Source organism: Vipera berus (genome assembly GCF_964194415.1).
Source record: "Vipera berus genome assembly, chromosome: 3".
NCBI lineage: Eukaryota > Metazoa > Chordata > Lepidosauria > Squamata > Viperidae > Vipera > Vipera berus.
The window spans coordinates 132,070,100-132,086,263 of NC_138204.1; positions in this window are offsets into that span (position 1 = coordinate 132,070,100).

The window sequence follows — 16,164 nt, forward strand, 5'->3', positions numbered from 1 at the left end:
AAAATGGATTGAGTATATCCAGAACAAATATGGGACTGAAAAGTTTCATGTAGCATTCGAATAAGTCTTCCTTTCTTTTCTTTCTTCTTTTTTTATAGTTAATAGTAATAGTGTTTGTAGTTATCCTATATGAGCTAGAGAGTGATAGATTTCAGAGTTTATGGTTGTTAGCATTTGGATGTTTATGAGTGTTTTTTTTTGTTTTTATACCCTGTACTTAGCTCTGGGAAGTCGGGGGGGGGGGGAGGGGGGGAGGGGTAGGGAGGGATGGGTGTGGGAGGGGGAGGGGGGATTGTTAAAGATAAAATGTATGTTAAAACTTTTTAATAAAAAAAAAATAAAGCCCGAGCCAAAAAGAAGAACAACCATTAAAAGGCAATGAAACATGCAAGATTCTAACCCAAGTCATGGAGAAAGAGCCTGATTTTCAAAGCTCTTTTGAATATGGCCAGGGTGGAAGCCAGATGTATTTTGAAGAGGAGGAGGATGTTCCAGAGAACAATGCTGTGACAGAGAAGACATGTTTCTTAAGTTCCATCAGATGGACTTAGTGGATGGGGCATGTCAACTCTGCCTATTTATACAAGCCAGGAGAAGTCATGGAAGACAATCCTTGGAAAACCAAGCTGTATGCCTTGAGAAACTATAGGTTTCTGAATTGCATCTGGAAGCCTAATTGTAACCAGTGCAAGGAGATACACCCATAATTGCCCATGCCTCTATATTCTGGATTAATTGCAGTTTCATGCTTAATGCATTGCAGATTTACAGTAATTCTTGGACCACAAGGTCTTATGTTCAGTCATCCCCTTCTTGGATTATTGTAATGTACTCTAAATGGAGCTTCCCTTGAAGACCATCTGGAAGCTTCAGTTGGTGCAAAATTGGTGGTATGGAGAGTTATGTTTGCATCTACATCAGCATGTATTACGTCTCTGCTCCACAAGTTGCACTGACTACCAATTTTCTTCTGAATTCAAGGTGATAGTAATTACCTATAAAGCCCTACATGGCATAGAACTGGGATATTTGAGGGCCCACCTCTCCCACTCACATCTACCCATCCCTTTAGGAAGCAGAAAAAAACATGTTGCGGGTCCTATCCACAAAGTAATGTCATCTGATGTGACCCAGAAGGAGAGCATTTGCCGACATATGGTCCAGCCTTTGAACATCATCCCTGCTAAAGTGAGATTGGCTCTGACTTTGTTAGCCTTTTGGAAGAGACTGAAGACATGGCTTGGAGATTCAGTGATGTTGGTGAAGAAACTGCTAAGTGGTTGTACTGTTAGGAAAATGAATGGTCCTCTCCCACAAATCATATGTTTTACAGTTTTAATAGTTTTTATTGTTGCTAATGTTTTAATAATTTTCGTGGTTATATTTTTGGTTGGTTTTGTATTATTCTTTTGTATTTTCAACTTTGTAAGCTGCCCAGAGTCAGGAAAGTAAGATAAGTAATTATATAAGCTAATGCATAAATAAATCATGTAGGAGAAGACAAGACCATGAGTGACCAGCTTCAATGTCCCTTGTTCTAAGTTAGCCCAAAATTGGTACCCCAGCTGAAGTTGGACAAATGTCTTCCTGGCCACAGTTTCCAACTGCTATTCCAGAAGGAGCCATAAGTCCAAGACAAATGCCAGGTAGCAAGTCTGTAGGAGCACAATCCTATGAAGAGCACAATCTTATAAAACAATTTGGTGGTTGAAATAGTCATTCTCTCTTATCCATGTTCTGACAATCTACAAACACTGGATCAAAGCTTCCATAACAACCCCATTCATCCCAAAGTGGAGATATATAATTGGCCTTCATCTGCATATTGATAATATAATGGGTTTCCCATTGGTTTCATACAGATGCATAATAGGATAGGAGTAGGACCAAGCCTTGAGGCATCACATAATGTATCACCAAAGGGCTGAACTTTCCCCACCCAGCTTGAAAACTAACCAGAATGTCTTAAGAAGAACTAGAATCACTGTAAAATTGTGCCACCAACTTCCAAACTTCCTAGGTAGTCCAGAAGCATACTTTGTTCAAAAATTTAAAAGCCATTTAGCAAGACAAGGATAGTCATATTCCTATTAGCCAAGCCTTGCTAACTCTTCCATGAAGATGACCAATGTATTCTGTGCCAGAATCTGAATCCTGTCTCTCATGAAACTAAATAATCCATTTGTTGTAGGTGCTTTGTATCTATTGTTCCACCACTTTCCCCACACAGGGGAGATTGGATATAGAACATTATTTGTCAAATAAAGTAGATAGAAGACAGTATCTTGAAAATGGAGTGATCGTAATGCTTCTTTCAAAGTTGCAATCATTATTTTGTCCCACAATGAGGTATTGACAATATTCTATCACTGCTATGGGAATTCAAGGCAATTGAGATGGCTGCTTCCTTTTAATCATTTTATTCAAACAATAGTCCTATTTCTAATCCTATGATAAAAAATATGGCTGATAAATATTATGGCTAGGCAAATTTTCATATAAAACTAAACATTAAACCACAGTGATACTTACCTTTTGTGTTATCAACACAATCCTTGCTTGCTCATAAAGAGTCTTGAACAAATTGTTCAAATCATAAGGTATAAAAATGTATTTAATTTTCTTAACATAAATTTTGAAGACTTCACAACTCATTTAATTAGGAAAAAAGGCTAGTATTAAGTAATATGATCTGTTTCTGTTATCTTTTCAATTTATTAAATGTATATTTTATCTTCTATTTATGCAACACTTAAGGTACCTTAGAGCAACTACGGTACTAATTATCAAATATAAGAATAAAAAAAAACAAGATCAAGAGAAAATTAAAATCAGGTAAAAGTATGTTTTTAGAGTATAAGTAATTTCATTTTGTTAATAGGGTTTAATGTTTTTATATTCTTGTTTTTATGATGTAGCCCCCAGAGTCACTCGACAGTGAGATGGACAGTAAATAAATTTAATAAATACATGAAATCCTAAATTTATATATAACAGCTACAACAGTTTTACTGAAAGTTGCCTTATTTGAATACATTTTAGAACTATGAATCAGGGCTAAGCAATAGGGCATGGAAGTCTGGAAGTCTCTACGTATACAACTAGAGTTTGAGACTGTGGTATCTTTAGAAACCTGACTCTAGGAGCCAATGCACACAGAATTACACAATCATAAGGGCAACAGAACATAATTCCCAGCTCAGTGAAATAATGCATTTTGCTGCATCCCTGACAGATGGCTGCTTAGCCTCTGCTGAAATATATCTAGTGAAAGGGAGCTCATCAATTACATTGTCCACTGTAATTTGTTCTTTTGTCAAATTCCTCTTATCATCAGGCATTTTTCCTAACATCAACCATAATCTGCTTTTATGTAAGTTATCACTGCTGTACAGTGCCTTGCACTCAAGAACAATAGAGGACACATCTTGACCTTTGATGTAATACCTCTTCAGCTTCAGTGTTATCTTGCTTTACTCACTTTTTTCTCGAGAGTGAACATATCCAGTTGCCTCAGTCTCTTATAAAATTTAATTTCCAGTCTCCTGATCTTCCTCATTATTCTACTTTGCACTTCTTGCTTCGGCCTATTTCCTGACCATTCAATTGTCCTTGACTGGATTAATGCACCAAAGTACCATGGTGCCCTTTCTTGTATTTTTTATTGGGGAAGGATTGAAGTTCTCTGTTGTGTAGCCTGTTCTTTGCAGGCAATAAGTGAGACGGAAGGTTGCAAACAGGAACATTGCTTTATTGAGGCAAACAGTAACAGAACTGAAACAGAGGCTGCTGCGCAGCTACTTATACGGTTGGCCACTGGGCGGCGGCCAATAGGTTTAAAGGAACCCATTCCCGCCCCAAATCATCCAATGATCTTCTTGGAGACGACAAGTCTGGCTTAGTCAGTGGTTACACAGACTCACCATTGAGCAACCTTAAGCAGCATTCAAACAGACACATGAAACAGTTCAAGTAAAAATCCTAATACATTACACTCTCCTAGCAGTGTCTCTTACATTTTTAAAAGTTATTGTGACAATGAACCATGCAAAGATAGGACAAGGGGCATAGGATGGCTAAATTTTGTTCATCTCGATTAGTCAGAGAATAGAAGTGCTGTTCCACACATGAACACTTGTTTCCCAGCACTTGTTATGAGGACAACTGCAGAGAGCTGTAATTCAGTTTATGAGGATGTGGAGAGCTGGGAAAACTGGTTGTATGGAACTATCCTACTTCCTGTGTTAGGATCAAAACAAGAATGGCTTATTTCTTTATGCCTTTCTCCACTCTGAAAGAGAAAGGTGTCAGTATATTTGTGTCTTAGCTGAGTCAGAATCAGTATCTGGCAGATTTTTACAGCAATCATTGTCAGCACAATCCAATACCAAAACTCAGTTATTTGGTGTACCTGGTGCCATTTTCATATATTGCACTACAAAATTTGAAGTTTACCTTGTCATCCATACTAAAAGACTCCACTTATGCTAAAATAAGTTTGAAAAATGCAAAATAGAAGTAATTTTGGTTAAAGTGTGGTGCTTGATAAGTAAGATAGTGGGGTTTGGGTATTTATTAACCAAATTTGGTTTATTATTTCATTGACAAGCCCCCATGTGCAAGAAAGTTGTTAAAGAAAATGCAGTATTTGTTTTGATTACTTATGCACGAAATACATGAAATCCTGACAAGAATATTGTTATAGCTAGGAAATATTGTTGGATGAAAGGGTATGCAATTCATCCAACCAGGCAATCGGATATGGAGATTGTATCAGGGGTATTAAGTCTCAGGAAACACTGGGATGCTGAACTATTCATACTCTTCCTGCTCAAATACAGCCTGCAATAGCCAGACAGAAATATCTTCCATGTAGAATATGATAATTTCCAATTAACTGTGATAGTGTGGAATCAGAGAGAAACAACTGCCTACACATCCTCCCCTGTGCATAATTGAGTTGGATGTGAGCTCCAAATAATTTTCTGTTTTTAATAACTAACAGTACATAGGCAAGAATAACACTGAAGTTATCAGTAGAACATTAGGAATGAAAAAAAGTACTGAAATAGATGACAAGAAAACACTGGGGGGGAAAAGAGCTATGAAAGCGAACCTTTTTTTAATATGAACTGTATTTTCTGGGCATCTATTGCTGACATTGGTAACAATAGTTTATTATAACAAAGCAATATCCTCTTAGCGTAATAGGATTAGGTGGCTCAAGCCATTATTGCTATACTGTATATGCTGAAATAAATACTCATTATGCTTGATTAGAAATAAATATATAAAACATCTCCAGAAACTTTATATTTATGCAAAGGCACAGAGGTTTGTAACAGGAGTATTAATAGCTCTCATAATCTTCTGACAAGATTAAGACTGCAATTCTGTGTGTGCAAAAATACAGTACATACAAGTAGCTTCTCACTGAAAATGCATACTTACATTGAAATAGAAAAGGAAGCAAATTAGACAGTTAATAAAATAATTTATAAAAAGTATGTGGAATAATAGTCAGGTAATGGGAACATCCTATGTTTCATTGGGAAGATGTTACAGTATCTCCATACTTAATGGAAAATATAAGGTAAAATTTTTGTGAGCAAAAGATACAAACACAGAACACTAATAATGCTTTGGTTCCAGTTTTCTTTTCTGTTTTACTACCTTAATTATTCCTATGATATTCCAAGCATCCTATAGGATATATAGATATTAGTTTAACTTGTATCAGTTACAAATTATTTGAGTGAATTCTTCAGTTCATTTAAAGGTAAAGGTTCCCCCGCACACGCGTGCTAGTCGTTTCCGACTCTAGGGGCCGGTGCTCATCCCCGTTTCAAAGCCGAAGAGCCAGCGCTTGTCCGAGGACATCTCCGTGGTCATGTGGCCGGCATGACTAGATGCCAAAGGCGCACGGAACGCTGTTACCTTCCCACCGTAGTGGTCCCTATTTTTCTACTTGCATTTTTACGTGCTTTCGAACTGCTAGGTGGGCAGAAGCTGGGACGAGTAACAGGCGCTCACTCTGCTACGCGGCACTCGGGATTCGACCCGCCAAACTGCCGACCTTCTGATCGACAAGCTCAGCGTCCTAACCCACTGAGCCACCGCATCCCTCTGAGTTCATTTAGTTGTATATAATTAACACTGGTGAATTTTTGTTTTATTTTGTAGTCCAAAACTGATTTTCAAATGTGAAATAAAAATAATAAAATAATTCAAACTTTCCTGTGGGAATACTAGCATTTTTTAAATTTGGTTGTTTATCTTATTCACAACTCAAGATGGCAAACATACCAACAGTAATTCCTTCTCCTAGTTTCCCTACAACAACAACTCTGTGAGACAGTGATTGGCCCAAAGTCACACAGCTGATTTTTCATATCCAAGTGGGAGAACTCACAGTCTCCTGGTTTCCAGTCCAACACTTTAACCACCACACCAAACTCTTTCTTTTTCTCTTTCTTCCTGGAAAAGGAATATTTGAAATAATACATAATATGCAGTTTCTGGCTTAATAGAGAAGTAAATATTTTCTTTTGCTTCTAATTTAAAAATGTTATCTGTTTAAACCTTTATTAAATTAAATGAGATAATTTATTATAACAATTTTTTATTCAAAGTCAGCTTTTTAATTTTTCCGAGTTTGATTCAAAACTTTGAAAATTATTCAGTCACCGTGACCAGAGGGGCTTTTGCCCAGGTTCGCCTGGTGCGCCAGTTGCAACCCTATCTGGACCGAGATTCCCTACGCACAGTCAACCATGCACTCGTGACCTCACGGTTGGACTACTGCAACACTCTCTATATGGGGCTGCCCTCAAGAACCACTCGGAGGCTTCAGCTGGTGCAGAATGCTGCTGCGCGAGTTGTGATGGGGGGTTCCCGATACTCCCATGTAACACCTCTATTCCGCAAGCTACATTGGCTTCCGGTTGCCCTCCGGGTGAGATTCAAGGTGCTGGTGATGACCTATAAAGCCCTAAATGGCTTGGGTCCGGGATATTTGAGAGAACACCTACTGCTGGCATCAAGTTCCCTTCGTCCTGTGCGCTCCCACTTGGAGGGCCTTCTCAGGGTACCGCCTGTAAAAGACTGCCAGCGGATAACACCCAGGGGGAGGGCCTTCTCAGTGGGTGCGCCTGCCCTGTGGAACCAGCTGCCTGTGGAACTTAGGACTGCCCCCGACCTTCGGTCATTCCGCCGGGACCTGAAGACCTGGCTCTTTGAGCTTTCCGGCCTAGGCTGAGAGGTTTTTTTGTTTTGTTTTTTCCCCTCAGGGATCAAATTTAATTATTTTAACTGTTTTTAACTCTTGTATTGTATTGATGCTTTTAAATACTTTGTAAACTGCCCTGAGTCCTACGGGAAAAGGGCGGTATATAAATTCAATAAACTTAAACTTAAAGGTAAAGTAAAAGGTAAAGGTTCCCCCGCACATGCGTGCTAGTCGTTTCCGACTCTAGGGGCCGGTGCTCATCTCCGTTTCAAAGCCGAAGAGCCAGCGCTTGTCCGAGGACGTCTCCGTGGTCATGTGGCCGGCATGACTAGACGCCAAAGGCACACGGAACGCTGTTACCTTCCCACCGTAGTGGTCCCTATTTTTCTACTTGCATTTTTACGTGCTTTCGAACTTCTAGGTTGGCAGAAGCTGGGACGAGTAACAGGCGCTCACTCTGTTATGCGGCACTCGGGATTCGACCCGCCAAACTGCCGACCTTCTGATCGACAAGCTCAGCGTCCTAACCCACTGAGCCACCGCGTCCCTAAACTTAAACTTAAAGACATTTATTTCTTTATTATACCTATAGTTTTAACTCAAAAATTGATACGCTGACTTTATAACTTTGTACGGAAGCCATTTAAGCTCAAAAAGATAATGAACTTCAAGCAAGTGAAAAAGGAGCTGCAAGTCAGCAACGAGCAGAACTACACCTAAAGTGAAAGAGCTAGACTGCTATAGACTTGAAGTGCCTTATCTATGTCAGAAATATGACACATTGTTTATAATGATTCTGCAAACTAATTTAAGGGAACATAAGGACAACGGTAGGTAATATTACATGTGATGAATCTGCATACAGTGCTCCACTTTGTGAAACATTAAAACTGTGGTAAAAACCACTTTGAAGTTGAGGCTTGTACAACACGCAGTAGCTGGAAAACACTTCCTCAACAAGAGAATAATGCTTACTACTTGTCTATGGGAACAATCTGACTTCATTGGAAAAGCTGTTCCACATCAAGGGGTCACTTCAAGATGTGAGATATACAAGATTTTAAATCCTGGGACTTTTTCAAACATTTTTGTAAGGGATTTTACAAATTTTGAGTTACACCTGAGGAATCAACACCTTCAGAATATATTGCTGAAGTGGTTGATAATATGATATTTTGCAAATATTTAAGGAGCAACAAGAAATATATATGAGAAGGCATTTAAAACTTTGGAGGAACTGGACAAAAACTAGCAATAACTGAAAGCTGGTTTCCTGCCAAGATAAATTGAAATTGAAATGGAGCTCGGGAACAGGGGGAACAAGAGCTGTTTCAGTTGAATTAAGGTGGTTTAGTTGACATTGCATTTTGTGAAGAATAAATCTCTTCAAAGTTGATTTGATTTGGGGCGATGGGGGTGAGGTGGGAGAGATATCCCAAAAATATTGTCATAAAGTATTAGTAGGAAGAAAGAATGCAAACATTTTGGAATGCAAAGGGGAAAGAAACAAAAAAAACATTTTTAGATTTGCTTCCAAGAGTAATAAAGAAGCTTAAAGAGTTTCATCAGGCGCATCTCATTGCCAGAAAATGGGTTTAAGGCATACTTCTTATACATGTTGGCTTAGTCCTGGATAATTATGTGAGAAGATGGTATGATCCTGAAATAGCTAGTTAAAATATAAACTATATCCATATTGTGACTGGAACTTTGCCACAGTGTGTTGAGAAATGATTATACCAGAGAGCTAATTTTGTGTATCTCATGCAAGGGTGTGTTGATGTCTGGCAGCATCCAAGGTGAGGGGGTAGGCCTTCTGGTGTAGCAATGCCCACCCTTACATAAGGGATGGGATTAGAAAAGATATCTTAAAAATTGCCTACCACACAACAACATTTGGCTAGTTAACTATGGCTAGGAGATCATCTCATCAAGCAGTTGAGAATCAAGAAAAAAAGAATTTAAAAAACCCTCTTTGCGGTCCCTACCTTGCCGGATAGAGACAAGGTATCACGGCCTGAAAGATGAACAGGACTCATAGCAGCCAGACTTCACAGTTACAGCATTAACATTGCTGCATTCCATAAAACCAGACTAACAGATGAAGGTTCATTATGGGAAGTAGTGAGTGGATATATGGTTTTTTTGGAAAAGGAAACCACAGACTGACAACAGTACTCATGGAGCAGGTTTTGCAATCAAAGCTGCTTTGCTAAAGAACATCCCTATTCTATCCACTTCAAAAATCTTCTGGAGTATTTCAGATGTTATAATGTTTGGTGTCATTTTGTAAACCTCTGTACTAACCACATGCCAAGGGCAAATTTTACACCTTTTTTCTGTCTGGAATCTTTAATCCCCTTCTAGTGTTTCTGAAATCATAAAGTCTCAAGTCTCTATAATGACTAAACAATTTGGTTCTCACTAAAAGTTGTTTCTTTTATATAATTATGTCTAAACACTTGTAGAAAAAGTCTCAATATTCAAAGTTTGTTTGGACCATTAATTTATTTTTAACTTCCTTAAATCAAAGCCTTCTTTAGGTTTTTCCTGTTTATTTTCAAATCTTTCTTAAATTTAGTTAATTTTTCTTTTGTTCAAGAATCAAGGTAAACACACCAGATGGCCTTTCAATTTTGTCATTTTGAGGATCTTTAATAACCCTAAGATAGTTAAATAAGCAATTTCCCAAAATGATTAGAAAGTGAAGTTAGCAAAAGATAGTAGGCGTTAGTGTCCTTTAAAAGGCTCCACCATGATTGTGACTATGATGATTGATCCCTTTGTCTCCTGGTGTTCAAACCTGCAGGAGACTGCTGTGCAGATCATATATGGATAATTTCCTGTCCTCTCCTTATCCAGAACTGGTCTACTTGTAAGTTCTTCAGTCTTTGGCACAGTCATCATCTCAGCAATTTCAGAGATGTGTTTACTCACCTTGCCTTCTCCAGAAGTCCCTATGTAAATTTTCTTGTAGATATGATTTGTGATCAGTGATTTATCTATATCTATCTATCTATCTATCTATCTATCTATCTATCTATCTATCTATCTATCTATCTATCTATCTATCTATCTATCTATCTAAGAGGGATGTGGTGAATCAGTGGGTTAGGACGCTGAGCTTCTTGATCAAATGGTTGGCAGTTTGGTGGGTCGAATCCCGAGTGCCGCGTAACAGAGTGAGTGCCTCTTACTTGTCCCAGCTTCTGCCAACCTAGCAGTTTGAAAGCACGTAAAAAATGCAAGTAGAAAAATAGGGACCACTACGGTGGGAAGGTAACAGCATTCTGTGCACCTTTGGCGTCTAGTCATGCTGGCCACATGACCATGGAGGCGTCCTTGGACAAGTGCTGGCTATTCGGCTTTGAAACGGAGATGAGCACTGGCCCCTAGAGTTGGAAATGACTAGCACGCATGTGCGGGGGAACCTTTACCTTTACATTTTATCTATCTGTCTGTCTGTCTGTCTGTCTGTCAAATGGGAAAGGATTTTTCATAAATTAAAGAAAATGAAGTCTAAAATATTCTTCTTGAACAAAATTAATAGTCTACCTAATGAAAATAGTTTTTTTTATTATAACAGAATTGATCAGATGTAAATATGATTAATAAAAGTCCCTAGAGGTTTTTTCGTAACATTTCTGGGAATGTCTTGTCATTTCCTTCTTCCATCAGTACAAATCAAAATTAGAAGGATTTCATATAATTTTGATTGTTAGAGGTTACCCAAAACGTCTGAGAATTATTATGGCTAAGTATTTGAATGTGATACTAGATGAAATACTGGATCAGAATAAGAATTTCATGAGGAAAAATGTTGGAATATTCCTCATGCATTGGTAACTCCTAATGGACTTTTTTGTTGAAATAGGATAGAAAAGATAACAGTTTCTGGTTTGGATATAGATAAAAGTTAGACTCTAGGGAGAAAGGTTTTTTTATTTGTAACTTTAAAAGGGGAAAGAGTTACTATACTTAATGACAAGCTTATACTTGATGTGATGAAGATTGGAAGTCACTTCTTTACTATTGTCTTTGTTGCCTTTTTTCCTCTTCTATTTTTTTTCTTCTAATCTAGTTGATATTAATTTTACAATGTTTATTTAAAACATCAATAAAATTATTTAAAAATTGAAGTAAACCACTATTTAGTTTACATTTTTTAAAAAAATAATGTAAAATGATAGGTAAATTACTTTTTATAAGGTAAAGCATACTGCATTTGTCCTATAATATATTCTTTACTTGTACTTACTTTAAAGAGATGCATCTATTTCTGCCCGAGATAATTTCCTGAATTTGTGTATTTTCTGAAGACAGATTTTTTTTCTTTTTTTTTAAAAAAACAGCTATTTTAAAACTTTAGATAATTTCACCATTCCTCATTAGGTCACCACAAATTTCCATATTTGTTTGTTGTAGTCACTTTATAGTCACATGAAATAGTACAAAACAACTCAGTTTCTGTCAGCCAAATCGCAAATTAGCACGTTTCATTTCAATCTTTCACAACATATTGTAAGAATGTATTTTAGTCTTCAAAATTGCTATCAGGTAAAAATTAGTAACTCGTAAGTTGTTGATTTCTGTTCTAACTGCTAAACTGGTAATTTAGCTGCAGGCTAAAAACTGTTGACTTAAAATGAAATCATTCATTTTACCATTTTTTTTAAACTGAGGTATATTATAAAGATCTGCTTTCTTGGCTGTCCCAAGATATCTTCAGGAGTCTTCTTTAACATCAGAAGCATCAATACTCTTCCTATCCTGCTTCATCAAAGTCCAACTTTCCTTTCCACAGAGTGGAATGGAATGCCTTGTGTTATTTATGTATGTATGTATGTATTTATTTATGTTTAAGATTATATTATAATATTTTCTCAATGGCAATATAATGGCATAACTAACGTGAAAGAAATTGAAAGAAATTAATTGAAATTGTAATTATTATATAAGATCACATTTAAGGAGCTTTGAAATAAAAAAATATAATCAGCTTTTTTGCACTGTGCAGCTGGTAAGACAGTATAATAATATCATTTTAAAGAAGTTGTGTATGCAATTGAACATTCATTTTATATTTTGATAATTGATGTCTCTAGAATCAAGGGTTAGATGAATGATGAAAAATAAAGAGATAAAAGCAGTAATAGTAGAATTATTGATCTATAATTATGTAAGTATGATGCTTTCGCTCAGTCAAGAATAATAATTAAATTTACCCATTATGTCATCGGGAGGTTTTAACTGATTGTTGACAATAGGATTGTTTTACATATGACCCATTAATAAAATTTATTTTTTCCCCTCACAGGTAAATATAAAATTTGTCCCTTCAATTGCCATTATTGGAGAAACTGACTTTTGTATCTCAAAACACAAAGTTTATTTTATTTAAAGGTTAAAAATAACATTCCATTGAAAAATTGTTTTATTCACTATTCTAAGTTATGGCATTATATGATTTCCTCTGCACTTATATAGAAACTTAAATTTCAAGTTGCACATGCTGTTGATGCCTTCTCTTTCAGCTAATGGAGGTTATAGTTTGGATTAATAGTCTACAGCTCCATGTTCATTTATTCTTCCACTAAAGAATATCTCTTGAAAGGGCTTTGTGTGGAAGCTTTAATAACTATAGCTATATAATTTATAAGGTAGTGTTTCTCAGTCTTTGCAGCTTTAAAATGTGTGGACTTCAACTTTAAAACGTGTGGACTGCTGAATGGAGAATTCTGCAAGTTGAAGTCGAAATATCTTAAAGTTGACAAGGTTGAAAAACACTGTTCTAAAGAAAATGACATTCTTCATTAAGTTGGGGGAATATTTATCGGTGTTCAACAATCACATATCATCTGATCGTTTCTTAATGTAGTGACATTGTAGAAGGCCATTGTATTTCAACATCTTTTAATTTTTCCTTCATATTAAGATTCTAGAACTTTAGACTTCATACGGTTGTGATTGTATCTAAATTGCTTGTCATTTTCCACTCATGCTAACAAAGATAAGGGAGAAATCTTAACACAGCTCTAGTACACTAGGGAGAGCCCCAAGATCACTTCAGTTGGCACCTGCTTATCTGTATATTTATCAGACTTTTGGTCTACATCCAGGTACTGACAAATTGCATGATGAACAGCTATGCCATCTAGCTAAGGTTAGGTCATGTAATTGTGGTGTCATGTAAACAAGGCCATGAGGTTTTGAAGCCAAGTGTAAATGGATCAACCTATTGACAAGTGATTTAGTCCACGATAAGGATAAATGACCCTGGTGTTGCCGCTTGAGTTCAGAATTTTGACTGTCTTGGGGTATTTGCTATTGTTCCACTGGACTGTCAATAGTTGAATGGAGATTTGTTATCATCCTGCTTGGTATGTTATGCTTTTGTTTCTGTTTAAATCTGCCTGCTGAAGTGAACAATAAAGCTTAAAATTTCATTATTAATTGGTGTTTTTATTGTCTCTGGGTCCTAAAAAAGAATCAGTTTTGCTCGGTAATATACCTAAATAGCTTGTCTATCATAATAAAGTGCTTCCCTGAATTTTATTTTGCTCAAATGCTTTTCCTGTTGTTTCTGCAATATAAAGTAACTAATGAAACTGAAATCACAAGATTCAATTTTTACATTTTGAGCTACTATCAATTGCTTTTACCACTTTATGACATCGAAATTGTAGTATTTTTGATTTACAGGCTACCACTCGGCGTTTGTCCTGGGAGAACGTATTCTACTTTATTAAATAATGTTATCATATCAGAGTAAAATATTGTTCCAATATTAGGTTGCTTAAACAATGCACAATTACATTAACTTGAAGTTAAATACTAGTTAAAGAGTGAAGTCAAGCTGGAAGCTCAACTGACAGCAATCTAATTTAAGCTGATATATTGGAAAAGCAGTAACTATTTTCCAGTTCAATAAGATAATTTGTTTTAGGGAAAGAAATAAGGTTATTTGTTTTATTTGTAATAGCTATTTGGCAGTTATAGTCTTAAAGGATTTGTTTATTTATTAATCTTTTTTTATGTCAGCCTAAAAATAAGATAATTGTGGATGCCTTAAAGCAATGTCTCAAAAATTTTCCTAGGGCATTCACACTGTAATAGTTGTCTTAGTTAACTAAAATGTCATCAGCAGAGATGACTCAAGAAGGTGTTAAGTGAGAGCTTGTATGTGCAATAAGAAGTCAATCTGTGTTAGAACTGCAGCTGAGGAGACAGAGATTTGTTGCTCTTCACAAGTCCTATGGCTCAATAGGTTTCCTTAGAAAGCTGTCAGAAAAGGAATCTGTTGAAGAATTAATACTATGATTGGTTATAATAATCGTTCAATCATATGCACACAAGCAGTTGGTATCACATAGAAATGGCAAGAATGGGGTTACAAAAATATAATAATGATGAAACATGAAAGAAGACAAATGTTGAGAAGACTGAAGACAATTTTTATTAGAACACACATACGCACATACAGTGTTTGTGTGTGTGTGTGTGTGTGTAGTATACAAATGGTATACAATCAGATATGGTATACAATCAATTATGACCTCATTACTTCATTAGTCTTGCTAGCCTTAACCTGTCTGATTAGAAAAAACAGTGCAATTGGAAAGTAGATTTTTTGTGTGTGTGTTTTGTTTTGGCTGGCTCAAGGTTATCCAGCTGGCTTTGTGTCTAAAGCAGGACTAGAACTCACAGCCTCCTAATTTCTAGCCTGATGCCTACATCAAATTGACTTTCATTGGACGTTATGGGAGCTCATTGATAAGTATGGATAAGGTTTAGCTTCCTTTCTCTAAATATTCCTTTCCTTTTTGCTATAAAAATCACCCGTTCCCATCCATTTCTATTCATATGTGGCTAAGTATTCTTAAATTGAAACCAGAGGTGGGAAAACCTTTTTTCTGCATTCCATTGGTGGATCAGCTTTCCCCTTCTTATCAATGCAAACACACTTCAACTGTTCCTCTGCTCACACTTATTTATGTATAAGCACACACAGTATTTCTCTTCCTCATTTATACATTTCGATCATTTTCCTCTCATGATTTACCCAGCTGACTGGTGTTGGAAAGCTGAACAATAACATTGTTCTGTGCCCTCACCAGCTGTTCCGCACAGCACTGAGATGTGACAATGTGAACAAATTGTTACCATATGTACAATAAAAAGCCCCCCAAAGGGGTTGTGCAACAAGCAATAATTCCTTACCTGCAAAAGACAGATTAGTGCTGCTCTCTTCATAAAATGTACTTCAATCGTGAAAATTTTAAACTACCGGTAGTAACATTTATGGTAGAGAGGCAAAGCAATGCTGCAATATACTGTACGGAAAGGCAAAACAATCCATGAAGAAATAATGGTCTGTAGAATGGTTGCCCGCAGCTGGAAAGGCCTTGGACTATAATGGCCACTTCCTATTATTAAACAAGGCAAAGATAAAATATGAAGACGCAATGTTCGTGCTAATGAGAAATGACAACAGTTTTGCAGCACTGTGTTTTAAGTGATGCCTATCTTTCCTGAATAATTCTTAGATAAAAGTAATTGTTGAGCAGGGAGGTAGCAGGATATATTATTGAACATACATCAGAAAAAAAAGTTGCTGTTATCTAAAATGAGATTATCCATAAATAACTGAATTCTTCCCATAGACAATTGAAGATCCACTTGTAAAATACAGTCATGATATCACCTACAATAAGTGATAGACACATGTTTATGAAGATCTGAAATAAATTGCAAAGCTGAAGAACTAAATTCCTGGAGAAAAGAATTTACTCAAGAGAGAAACACTGTGAATAATCTATTGTTTAGAATAGCTGTCTGAAAACCTGTGCTGCAACTCTGAATCATGAGTTCAAAATACTTGTGGATTTGTGTGGGTGTGCTCGTGCATACGTGCAGTTTGTTGGAATTGTGCTTAT